Genomic DNA, 12,210 nt, shown 5'->3' with positions numbered 1-12,210 from the left:
TATCTTTTAGAGCACGGTGGTGGATTTGTTTGATAGAAACTATTGATCTCTCATGCTTCACTTAGATTATTTTGACAGTCTTAAATAGCATGGTAATTTGCTTAAATAATCTTAATATGCTTGGTATTCAAGATTTGTAAAAACTTTCTTATGAGTGTGTTGAATACTAAGAAAAGTTTGATGCTTGATAATTGTTTTGAGATATAAAGATGGTGATAATAGAGTCATGCTAGTTGAGTAGTTGTGAATTTGAGAAATACTTGTGTTAAAGTTTGTGATTCCCGTAGCATGCACGTATGGTGAACCGTTATGTGATGAAGTCGGAGCATGATTTATTTATTGATTGTCTTCCTTATGAGTGGCGGTCGGGGACGAGCGATGGTCTTTTCCTACCAATCTATCCACCTAGGAGCATGCGCGTAATACTTTGCGTTGATAACTTGTAGAATTTTGCAATAAGTATATGCGTTCTTTATGACTAATGTTGAGTCCATGGACTATACGCACCCTTCTTCCTTCCACCATTGCTAGCCTCTCTAATACCGCGCACTTTTCGCCGGTATCATACACCCACCATAAACCTTCCTCAAAACAGCCACCATACCTACCTATCATGGCATTTCCATAGCCATTCCGAGATATATTGCCATGCAACTTTCCACTGTTCCGTTTATTATGACACGCTCCATCATTGTCATATTGCTTTGCATGATCATGTAGTTGACATCGTATTTGTGGCAAAGCCACCGTTCATAATTCTTTCATACATGTCACTCTTGATTCATTGCATATCCCGGTACACCGCCGGAGGCATTCATATAGAGTCATATTTTGTTCTAAGTATCGAGTTGTAATTGTTGAGTTGTAAGAAAATAAAAGTGTGATGATCTTCATTTTTAGAGCATTGTCCCAAGTGAGGAAAAGGATGATGGAGACTATGATTCCTCCACAAGTCGGGATGAGACTCCGGACGAAGAAAAAGAGGCCATAAAAAAGAGAAAAGGCCCAAATAAAAAAATGAGAGAAAAAGAGAGAAGGGACAATGTTACTATCCTTTTACCACACTTGTGCTTCAAAGTAGCACCGTGATCTTCATGATAGAGAGTCTCTCATTTTGTCACTTTCATATACTAGTGGGAATTTTTAATTATAGCACTTGGCTTGTATATTCCAATGATGGGCTTCCTCAAAATGCCCTAGGTCTTCGTGAGCAAGCGAGTTGGATGCACACCCACTTAGTTTCTTTTGTTGAGCTTTCATATACTTATAGCTCTAGTGCATCCGTTGCATGGCAATCCCTACTCACTCACATTGATATCTATTGATGGGCATCTCCATAGCCCGTTGATACGCCTAGTTGATGTGAGACTATCTTCTCCTTTTTGTCTTCTCCACAACCACCATTCTATTCCACATATAGTGCTATGTCCATGGCTCACGCTCATGTATTGCGTGAAGATTGAAGAAGTTTGAGAAAGTCAAAAGTATGAAACAATTGCTTGGCTTGTCATCGGGGTTGTGCATGATTTAAATAATTTGTGTGGTGAAGATAGAGCATAGCCAGACTATATGATTTTGTATGGATAACTTTCTTTGGCCATGTTATTTTGAGAAGACATGATTGCTTAGTTAGTACGCTTGAAGTATTATTATTTTTATGTCAATATTAAACTTTTGTCTTGAATCTTTCGGATCTTAATATTCATACCACAATTAAGAAGAATTACATTGAAATTATGCCAAGTAGCACTCCGCATCAAAAATTCCGTTTCTATCATTTACCTACTCGAGGACGAGCAGGAATTAAGCTTGGGGATGCCTGATACGTCTCCAACGTATCTATAATTTTTGATTGCTCCATGCTATATTATCTACTGTTTTGGACATTATTGGGCTTTATTATTCACTTTTATATTATTTTCGGGACTAACCTATTAACTGGAGGCCCAGCCCAGAATTGTTGTTTTTTTGCCTATTTCAGAGTTTCGTAGAAAAGGAATATCAAAGGAGTCCAAACGGAATGAAACCTTCGGGAACGTGATTTTTAGGAAGAATATTATCCAGGAGACTTGGACCCTACGTCAAGAAACAAAAGAGGAGGCCACGAGGTAGGGGCGCGCCTACCCCCCAGGGCGCGCCCTCCACCCTCATGGGCCCCCTTTTGCTCCACCGACGTACTCCTTCCTCCTATATATACCTACGTACCCCCAAACGATCAGATACGGAGCCAAAAACCTAATTCCACTGCCGCAACCTTCTGTACCCACGAGATCCCATCTTGGGGCCTGTTCCGGAGCTCCGCTCGAGGGGGCATCCATCACGGAGGGCTTCTACATCAACACCATAGCCTCTCCGATGAAGTGTGAGTAGTTTACCTCAGACCTTCGGGTCCATAGTTAGTAGCTAGATGGCTTCTTCTCTCTTTTTGGATCTCAATACAATGTTCTCCCCCTCTCTCGTGGAGATCTATTCGATGTAATCTTCTTTTTGCGGTTTGTCTTTTGAGACCGATGAATTGTGGGTTTATGATCAAGTTTATCTATGACCAATATTTGAATCTTCTGAATTCTTTTATGTATGATTGGTTATCTTTGCAAGTTTCTTCGAATTATCAGTTTGGTTTGGCCTACTAGATTGATCTTTCTTGCAATGGGAGAAGTGCTTAGCTTTGGGTTCAATCTTGCGGTGTCCTTTCCCAGTGACAGTAGGGGCCGCAAGGCACGTATTGTATTGTTGCCATCGAGGATAACAAGATGGGGTTTTTATCATATTGCATGAATTTATCCCTCTACATCATGTCATCTTGCTTAAGGTGTTACTCTATTTTTATGAACTTAATACTCTAGATGCATGCTGGATAGCGGTCGATGAGTGGAGTAATAGTAGTAGATGCAGGCAGGAGTCGGTCTACTTGTCTCGAACGTGATGCCTATATACATGACCATACCTAGATATTCTCATAACTATGCTCAATTCTGTCAATTGCTCAACAGTAATTCGTTCACCCACCGTAAAATACTTATGCTCTTGAGAGAAGCCACTAGTGAAACCTATGGCCCCCGGGTCTATCTTCATCATATTAATCTTCCAACACTTTATTTCCTTTGCTTTTTACTTTGCTTTTATTTTACTTTGCATCTTTATCATAAAAATACCAAAAATATTATCCTATCATATCTATCAGATCTCGCTCTCGTAAGTGACCATGAAGGGATTGACACCCCCTTATCGCGTTGATTGTGAGGATTTATTTGTTTTGTGTAGGTGCGAGGGACTCGCGTGTAGCCTCCTACTGGATTGATACCTTGGTTCTCAAAAATTGAGGGAAATACTTACGCTACTTTGCTGCATCACCCTTTCCTCTTCAAGGGAAAACCAACGCAGTGCTCAAGAGGTAGCAATATCATTTGAACAAGTACATTACTAGTTCTTGTGCACCTCATATTGATCCTTTGCATCCTACACCCGAAGAGGATCTTGACATGACTCGCAATCTTAGAACTATCAATCTTATCATTAGAGGATTACCCAAAAATTTGATTGCTAGTTTGCCTACTCTTGATTGTGCCTATACTATGTGGAGATTTCTTGAGGAACGGTTTCCAAATTATTCCTTGAAAAATTTAGATGAAATTCTCCATAAGTCTATTGCCTTGAGTAAGATGAATTCTAGTGATCCTAGCTTTGGTGATTGTCTATTTGAGCTTACAAATCTCGTGCGTGCCAAAGGAGATGTTGGAATCATTAGCAATATCATCTCCGAAGCTATTAGAATTCATAAAGATAACCATAGCAATGATCATTTATCTATTGAATTACCCTCTCTAGGAGTTGATCAATCACAAGATGATGTTGAACATGGATACTATGATGAGGATGATGATAGTGACTATGATCTTGATGATGCAATGAGACACTTTGGTCTTATGGCAAATCTTCGCGGCTACATGGCTGGAAGCAAGGAATGGGTCCTTGATAGTGGATGTACTGATCATATGACCGGAGATAAAGATATGTTCCGTCAGCTTGCTGAAAACGACGGCCCTCGAAAGTATGTCACTTTTGGTGATAACTCAAAGGGTAAGGTGGTTGGCCTAGGTAAGGTGGCCATCTCACATGATAGCTCCATACAAAATGTCATGCTCGTTGAATCTCTTGGGTACAATTTACATTCAGTATCTAGACTTGCTGATTTCGGTTTCAATGTCCTATTTACTGAGGTAGATTGCCAAGTGTTTCGTAGAGACAATCGTAAAAAGGTTTTTATCGGTATACGTAGAGGTGATCATTACATTGTTGATTTCACTAAAAAGGCTCAACCTAGAACTTGCTTAATTGCTAAATCTTCTAAAGGCTGGTTGTGGCATAGAAGACTAGGTCATGTGGGCATGCGAAATCTTGATAAGCTTATTAAAGGTGATCATATACTTGGAATAAAAGATGTCATATTTGACAAGGATAGACTTTGTAGTGCTTGTCAGGCAGGGAAACAAGTTGGAGGAAGTCATCGCGCGAAGAACATCATGACCACGAGAATATCACTCGAGCTACTTCACATGGATCTCTTTGGTCCAAATGCCTACAAGAGTCTCGGTGGTAACTCATTTGGTCTAGTCATAGTTGATGATTTTTCAAGATTTACGTGGGTGTTCTTTCTTGATGACAAATCGCAGGTACAAAAGATCTTCAAAAACTTCGCTAGAAAGGCCCAAAATCAATTTGACGTGAAGATCAAGAAGGTTCGGAGCGACAACGGAACGGAGTTCAAGAACACAAATGTGGATACCTTTCTTGACGAAGAGGGGATTTCACACGAGTTCTCAGCTACGTACACACCTCAACAAAATGGAGTTGTTGAGAGGAAGAACCGGACTCTTATTAAGATGGCAAGAACGATGCTTGATGAGTACAAGACCCCGAAACACTATTGGGCGGAAGAGGTTGAGACAGCTTGTCATGCGACAAATCGCTTGTATCTTCACAAGCTACTCGGCAAGACTGCATACGAGCTCCTCACCGGTAACAAACCCCAAGTTGGATACTTTCGAGTATTCGGCTCAAAGTGCTACATTTTTTATAAGCATCGTCGTTCTAAATTCGCTCCTAAATCTCATGAAGGTTTCCTACTTGGTTATGGCTCAAACTCTCACACTTACCGTGTCTACAACAATTTCACCCGAAAGGTTGAAGAGACGGTAGATGTGAAGTTTGATGAATCTAACGGCTCGCAAGTAGAGCAATTGCCAATTGATGTAGGAGACAAAGACCCTTCAGAAGCAATCCAAGACTTGTCTATTGGGAAGATTCGTCCAACGGAGGTGAAGGAGAGTACCTCGTCCGTCCAAGTGGAAGCTTCTACCTCACGACAAGGTGAACCAAGAATTGATACGGAAGCATCCACAAGTGGGGCACACCAAGACAAAGAAAACAAGGAAATACACCAAGATGAACATCAACAACCTCCTTCTCCACCACGACAAGAGAATGACAACGTCAACAATGAAGAAGGCCAAGAATAAGATCAAGATGAAGAGGATGTTCCACCCCGAGCCAAGCCAAAGCTCCCACGAGTTCGAGCAAGAATTGCCAAAGACCATCCTGTTGAGCAAATCTACAATGATATCCAAACCGGGAGAATCACTCGCTCTAAAACTCGTTTGGCTAACTTTTGTGAACATTACTCATTCATCTCTAGCATTGAACCTATGAAGGTTGAAGAAGCATTGGAAGATCCGGATTGGATTAACGCTATGCATGAAGAGCTACACAACTTTGAGAGAAACCAAGTATGGGCATTGGTCAAGAAGCCCGACAACAACCACAACATCATTGGTACCAAATGGGTGTTTCACAACAAGCAAGATGAAGATGGTGAAGTCGTCCGCAACAAAGCACACCTGGTCGCCCAAGGCTAAACTCAATTCGAAGGTATGGACTATGGTGAGACATATGCTCCCGTTGCTAGACTTGAGTCCATTCGCATCTTACTTGCTTATGCTAATCACCATGATATTACCTTGTACCAAATGGACATTAAAAGTGCTTTTCTAAATGGTGAAATTGAGGAGGAAGTTTATGTTAAGCAACCTCCTGGCTTTGTCAATCCTAAGAAACCTAATCATGTTTACAAACTTCACAAAGCCATCTATGGTCTTAAACAAGCCCCTAGAGCATGGTATAAATGCTTGACCAAGTTTCTTATTGAAAAAGGCTTTGAAATTGGAAAAATTTATTCTACTCTTTTTACTAAAAGGGTTAATGGAGAACTATTTGTGTGCCAAATTTATGTTGATGATATTATATTTGGTTCAACTAACCCTCATTTTAGTGAGAAGTTTGGAAAGCTAATGTCGGAGAAGTTTGAGATGTCTATGATGAGTGAACTCAAATTCTTTCTTGGTTTGCAAATAAAGCAAACTAAGGAAGCTACCTTTTTCTCTCAAACAAAGTACACCAAGGACTTATTCAAGAAGTTCAATATGCAAGAATGCAAAGGTATGTCTACACCCATGCCTACTAGTGGACATCTTGATTTGACCAAAGATGGTGAACCGGTTGATCAAAAAGTTTACCGCTCTATGATTGGTTCATTGTTATATCTATGTGTCTCTCGTCCTGATATTATGCTAAGTGTGTGCATGTGTGCACGATATCAAGCGGCCCCTAAAGAGTGTCATCTTAAGGCTGTGAAAAGGATAGTGAGATACTTAATACACACACACACCAAATTTTGGCATTTGGTATCCTAAGAGGTCTTCTTTCGATCTTGTTGGTTACTCTGATTCGGACTATGCCAGAGACAAGGTTGATAGAAAGTCCACTTTCAGGTACTTGTCAATTTCTTGGTAGATCTCTTGTGTCTTGGTCCTCCAAGAAACAAAACTCGGTATCCTTGTCCACCGCCGAAGCGGAATACATTGCTGCTGAATCATGTTGTGCTCAATTACTTTGGATGACCCAAACTCTTAAAGATTATGGGATATATGTGAAACATGTTCCATTGCTTTGTGACAATGAAAGTGCTATTAAGATCGCTCACAATCCCGTGCAACATTCTTGGACTAAGCATTTTGAAGTTCGTAATCATTTCAATCGAGATCATGTTGCCAAAGGGGACATTGATCTTAAGCATGTTCGCACCGATAAGCAATTAGCGGATATATTTACCAAACCGCTTCAAACTTGGAGTAGGAACTCCATTTGGATACATGCAAGGCATGAGCCTTTGACTAATCCTTGATATTTCTTTCATGATGCTATCTATATGTCTTGGATATTTTTGCACCCTTGCATGCTATCTAACCCTTGTAGATACTTCGATGAATCTAAATCCATGAGATTGCAACTCACTCACTGATACGTCCATTTTGCATCATGCTTTTATATCGATATTTATCGCATTATGGGCTGTTATTACACGTTACGTCACAATACTTATGCCTATTCTCTTTTATTTTGCAATGTTTACATAAGGAGGGAGAATGCCGGCAGCTGGGATTCTGGGATTCTGGGCCCTACCTCGTGGGCCCCCTGTTGGCTCTCCGGTGGCCATCTTCTGCTATATGAAGTCTTTCGTCGAGGAAAAAATCAGAAGCAACCTTTCGGGACGAGATTCTACCGCCACGAGGCGGAACCTTCGCGGAACCAATCTAGGGCTCCGGCAGAGCTGTTCTGCCGGGGACACTTCCCTCCGGGAGGGGGAAATCATCGCCATCGTCATCACCAACGCTCCTCTCATCGGGAGAGGGCAATCTCCATCAACATCTTCACCAGCACCATCTCCTCTCAAAACCCTAGTTCATCTCTTGTATCCAATTCTTGTCTCCAAGTCCGGGATTGGTACTAGTAGGTTGCTAGTAGTGTTGATTACTCCTTGTAGTTGATGCTAGTTGGTTTATTTGGTGGAAGATCATATGTTCAGATCCTATATGCATATTAATACCCCTCTGATTATGAACATGAATATGCTTTGTGAGTAGCTACGTTTGTTCCTGAGGACATGGGAGAAGTCTTGCTATTAGTAGTCATGTGAATTTGGTATTCGTTCGATATTTTGATGAGATGTATGTTGTCTATCCTCTAGTGGTGTTATGTGAACGTCGACTACATAACACTTCACCATTATTTGGGCCTAGGGGAAGGCATTGGGAAGTAATAAGTAGATGATGGGTTGCTAGAGTGACAGAAGCTTAAACCCTAGTTTATGCGTTGCTTCGTAAGGGGCTGATTTGGATCCATATGTTTCATGCTATGGTTAGGTTTACCTTAATACTTTTGTTGTAGTTGCGGATGCTTGCAATAGAGGTTAATCATAAGTGGGATGCTTGTCCAAGTAAGGGCAGCACCCAAGCACCGGTCCACCCACATATCAAATTATCAAAGTACCGAACGCGAATCATATGAACGTGATGAAAACTAGCTTGACGATAATTCCCATGTGTCCTCGGGAGCGCTTTTCTCTATATAAGAGTTTGTCCAGGCTTGTCCTTTGCTACAAAAAGGATTGGGCCACCTTGCTGCACTTTATTTACTTTTGTTACTTGTTGCTCGTTACAAATTATCCTGTCACAAAACTATCTGTTACCTATTATTTCAGTGCTTGCAGAGAATACCTTGCTGAAAACCGCTTATCATTTCCTTCTGCTCCTTGTTGGGTTCGACACTCTTACTTATCGAAAGGACTACGATAGATCCCCTATACTTGCGGGTCATCAAGACTCTTCTCTGGCGCCGTTGCCGGGGAGTGAAGCGCCTTTGGTAGGTGGAATTTGGTAAGGAAAAATTTATATAGTGTGCTGAAATTTACTGTCACTTGTTACTATGGAAAGTAATCCTCTGAGGGGCTTGTTCGGGGTATCTTCACCTCGACCAGTAGAGCAAAGAGTTGCTCCTCAACCTACTGAACCTACTGAAAATGAAAATGTTCCCTTTGAAGTTCCTTCGGGTATGTTAGAAAAACTGCTAGCTAATCCTTTTGCAGGAGATGGAACAAAGCATCCTGATGAGCACCTAATATATGTGGATGAAGTTTGTGGATTATTTAAGCTTGCAGGTATACCCGGTGATGTTATTAAGAGGAAGGTCTTCCCTTTATCTTTGAAGGGAGATGCATCGACATGGTATAGGCTATGTGATGATACGGGATCATGGAACTACAAACGATTGAAATTGGAATTTCATCAGAAATTTTATCCTATGCATCTTGTTCATCGTGATCGCAATTATATATATAATTTTTGGCCTCGCGGAGGAGAAAGCATCGCTCAAGCTTGGGGGAGGCTTAAATCAATGTTATATTCATGCCCCAATCATGAGCTCTCAAGAGAAATAATTATTCAAAGTTTTTATGCTCGGCTTTCTGATAACAATCGCACCATGCTCGATACTTCTTGTGCTGGCTCTTTTATGATGAAGACTATTGAATTCAAATGGAACTTATTGGATAGAATTAAACGCAACTCTGAAGATTGGGATCTCGACGAAGGTAAGGAGTCAGGTATGACACCTAAGTTTGCTTGTGTTAAATCTTTTATGGATACCGATGTTTTCTGTAAATTTAGCACTAAATATGGACTTGACTCTGAGATAGTAGCTTCTTTCTGTGAATCTTTTGCTACTTATGTTGATCTCCCCAAGGAGAAGTGGTTTAAATATCATCCTCCCATAGAAGTAAAAGTAGCTGCACCTATTAAAGTTGAAGCAAAGACTATCACTTATAATGATCCTGTTGTTCGTACTTCTTATGTTGAGAAACCACCTTTCCCTGTTAGAATAAAGGATCATGCTAAAGCTTCAACTGTGGTTCGTAAAAGCAATATTAGAACTTATACACCTCCTGAGCAAATTAAAGTTGAACCTAATATTGCTATTGTTAAGGATCTCTTGGCTGATAATATTGATGGGCATGTTATTTATTTCTGCGGTGAAACTGCTAGAATTGCCAAACCTTGTGCTAAAGATAAACATAGACCTGTGGTAGGCATGCCTGTTATTTTTGTTAAAATAGGAGATCATTGTTATCATGGCTTATGTGATATGGGTGCTAGTGCTAGTGCAATACCTATTGACTTATACAAAGAAATTATGCATGAAATTGCACCTGCTGAGATAGAAGGTATTGATGTCACCATCAAACTTGCCAATAGAGATACTATTTCACCAATGGGAATTGTTAGAGATGTTGAAGTCTTGTGTGGGAAAACTAAATATCCTGTTGATTTTCTTGTTCTTGGTTCCCCACAAGATAGCTTTTGTCCCATTATATTTGGTAGACCCTTCTTGAACACAATTAATGCTAGGATAGACTGCGAAAAGAATGTTGTTACTATTGGCTTGGGTGATAAGTCTCATGAGTTTAATTTCTCTAAATTTAGTAGACAACACCGTGAAGAGGAATTACCTAGTAAGGATGAAATTATTGGTCTTGCTTCTATTGCCGTACCACCTAGTGATCCTTTAGAACAATATTTGCTAGACCATGAAAATGATATGTTTATGAATGAAAGAAGGGAAATAGATGAAGTGTTCTTTAAACAGGAACCTATCCTGAAACACAATTTGCCTGTTGAAATCCTAGGGGATCCTCCTCCACCCAAGGGTGATCCCGTGTTTGATCTTAAACCGTTGCCTGATACTCTTAAATATGCTTATCTTGATGAAAAGAAGATATATCCTGTTATTATTAGTGCTAACCTCTTAGAGCATGAAGAAGAGAGATTATTGAAAACTCTGAAGAAGCACCGTGCTGCTATTGGATATACTCTTGATGATCTTAAGGGCATTAGTCCCACTCTATGTCAACATAAAATAAATTTGGAAGAAGATGCCAAACCAGTTCGTGATCATCAACGACGGCTGAATCCTAAGATGAAAGAAGTGGTAAGAAAGGAAATACTAAAGCTCCTTGAGGCAGGTATAATTTATCCCGTTGCTGATACTCAGTGGGTAAGTCATGTCCATTGTGTCCCTAAGAAGGGAGGTATTACCGTCGTTCCTAATGATAAAGATGAATTGATTCCGCAAAGAATTATTACAGGTTATAGGATGGTAATTGATTTCCACAAATTAAATAAGGCTACTAAGAAAGATCATTACCCCTTACCTTTTATCGATCAAATGCTAGAAAGATTATCCAAACATACACATTTTTGCTTTGTAGATGGTTATTCTGGTTTCACTCAAATACCTGTGTCAGCCAATGATCAATCAAAGACTACTTTTACTTGCCCTTTTGGTACTTTTGCTTATAGACGTATGCCTTTTGGTTTATGTAATGCACCTGCTACCTTTCAAAGATGCATGATGGCTATATTCTCTGACTTTTGTGAAAAGATTTGTGAGGTTTTCATGGACGATTTTTCCGTCTATGGATCCTCTTTTGATGATTGCTTGAGCAACCTTGATCGAGTTTTGCAGAGATGTGAAGAAACTAATCTTGTCTTTAATTGGGAAAATTGCCACTTTATGCTTAATGAAGGCATTGTCTTGGGGCATAAAGTTTCTGAAAGAGGTATTGAGGTTGATAAAGCCAAGGTTGATGCTATTGAAAAGATGCCATGTCCCAAGGACATCAAAGGTATAAGAAGTTTCCTTGGTCATGCCGGTTTTTATAGGAGGTTCATTAAGGACTTCTCAAAAATTTCTCGGCCTCTGACTAATTTATTACAAAAAGATATACCATTTGTCTTCGATGATGATTGTGTAGAATCATTTGAAATACTTAAGAAAGCATTGATCTCTGCACCTATTGTTCAGCCACCTGATTGGAATTTACCCTTTGAAATTATGTGTGATGCTAGTGATTATGCTGTAGGTGCTGTTCTAGGGCAAAGAGTTGATAAGAAATTAAATGTTATTCAACATGCTAGTAAAACTCTAGACAATGCTCAGAGAAATTATGCTACTACTGAAAAAGAATTCTTAGCAGTTGTATTTGCTTGTGATAAGTTCAGACCTTATATTGTTGATTCTAAAGTGACTATTCACACAGATCATGCTGCTATTAAATATCTTATGGAAAAGATAGATGCTAAACCTAGACTTATTAGATGGGTTCTCTTGCTACAAGAATTTGATTTGCATATTGTTGATAGAAAGAGAGCTGAGAACCCCGTTGCAGACAACTTGTCTAGGTTAGAAAATGTTCTTGATGACCCACTACCTATTGATGATAGCTTTCCTGATGAGCAATTAAATGTCATAAATGCTTCT

The sequence above is a fragment of the Aegilops tauschii genome, chromosome 6, assembly GCF_002575655.3.
Source record: "Aegilops tauschii subsp. strangulata cultivar AL8/78 chromosome 6, Aet v6.0, whole genome shotgun sequence".
NCBI classification, from domain to species: Eukaryota; Viridiplantae; Streptophyta; class Magnoliopsida; order Poales; family Poaceae; genus Aegilops; species Aegilops tauschii.
Note: the sequence above shows the minus strand (reverse complement) of the source record.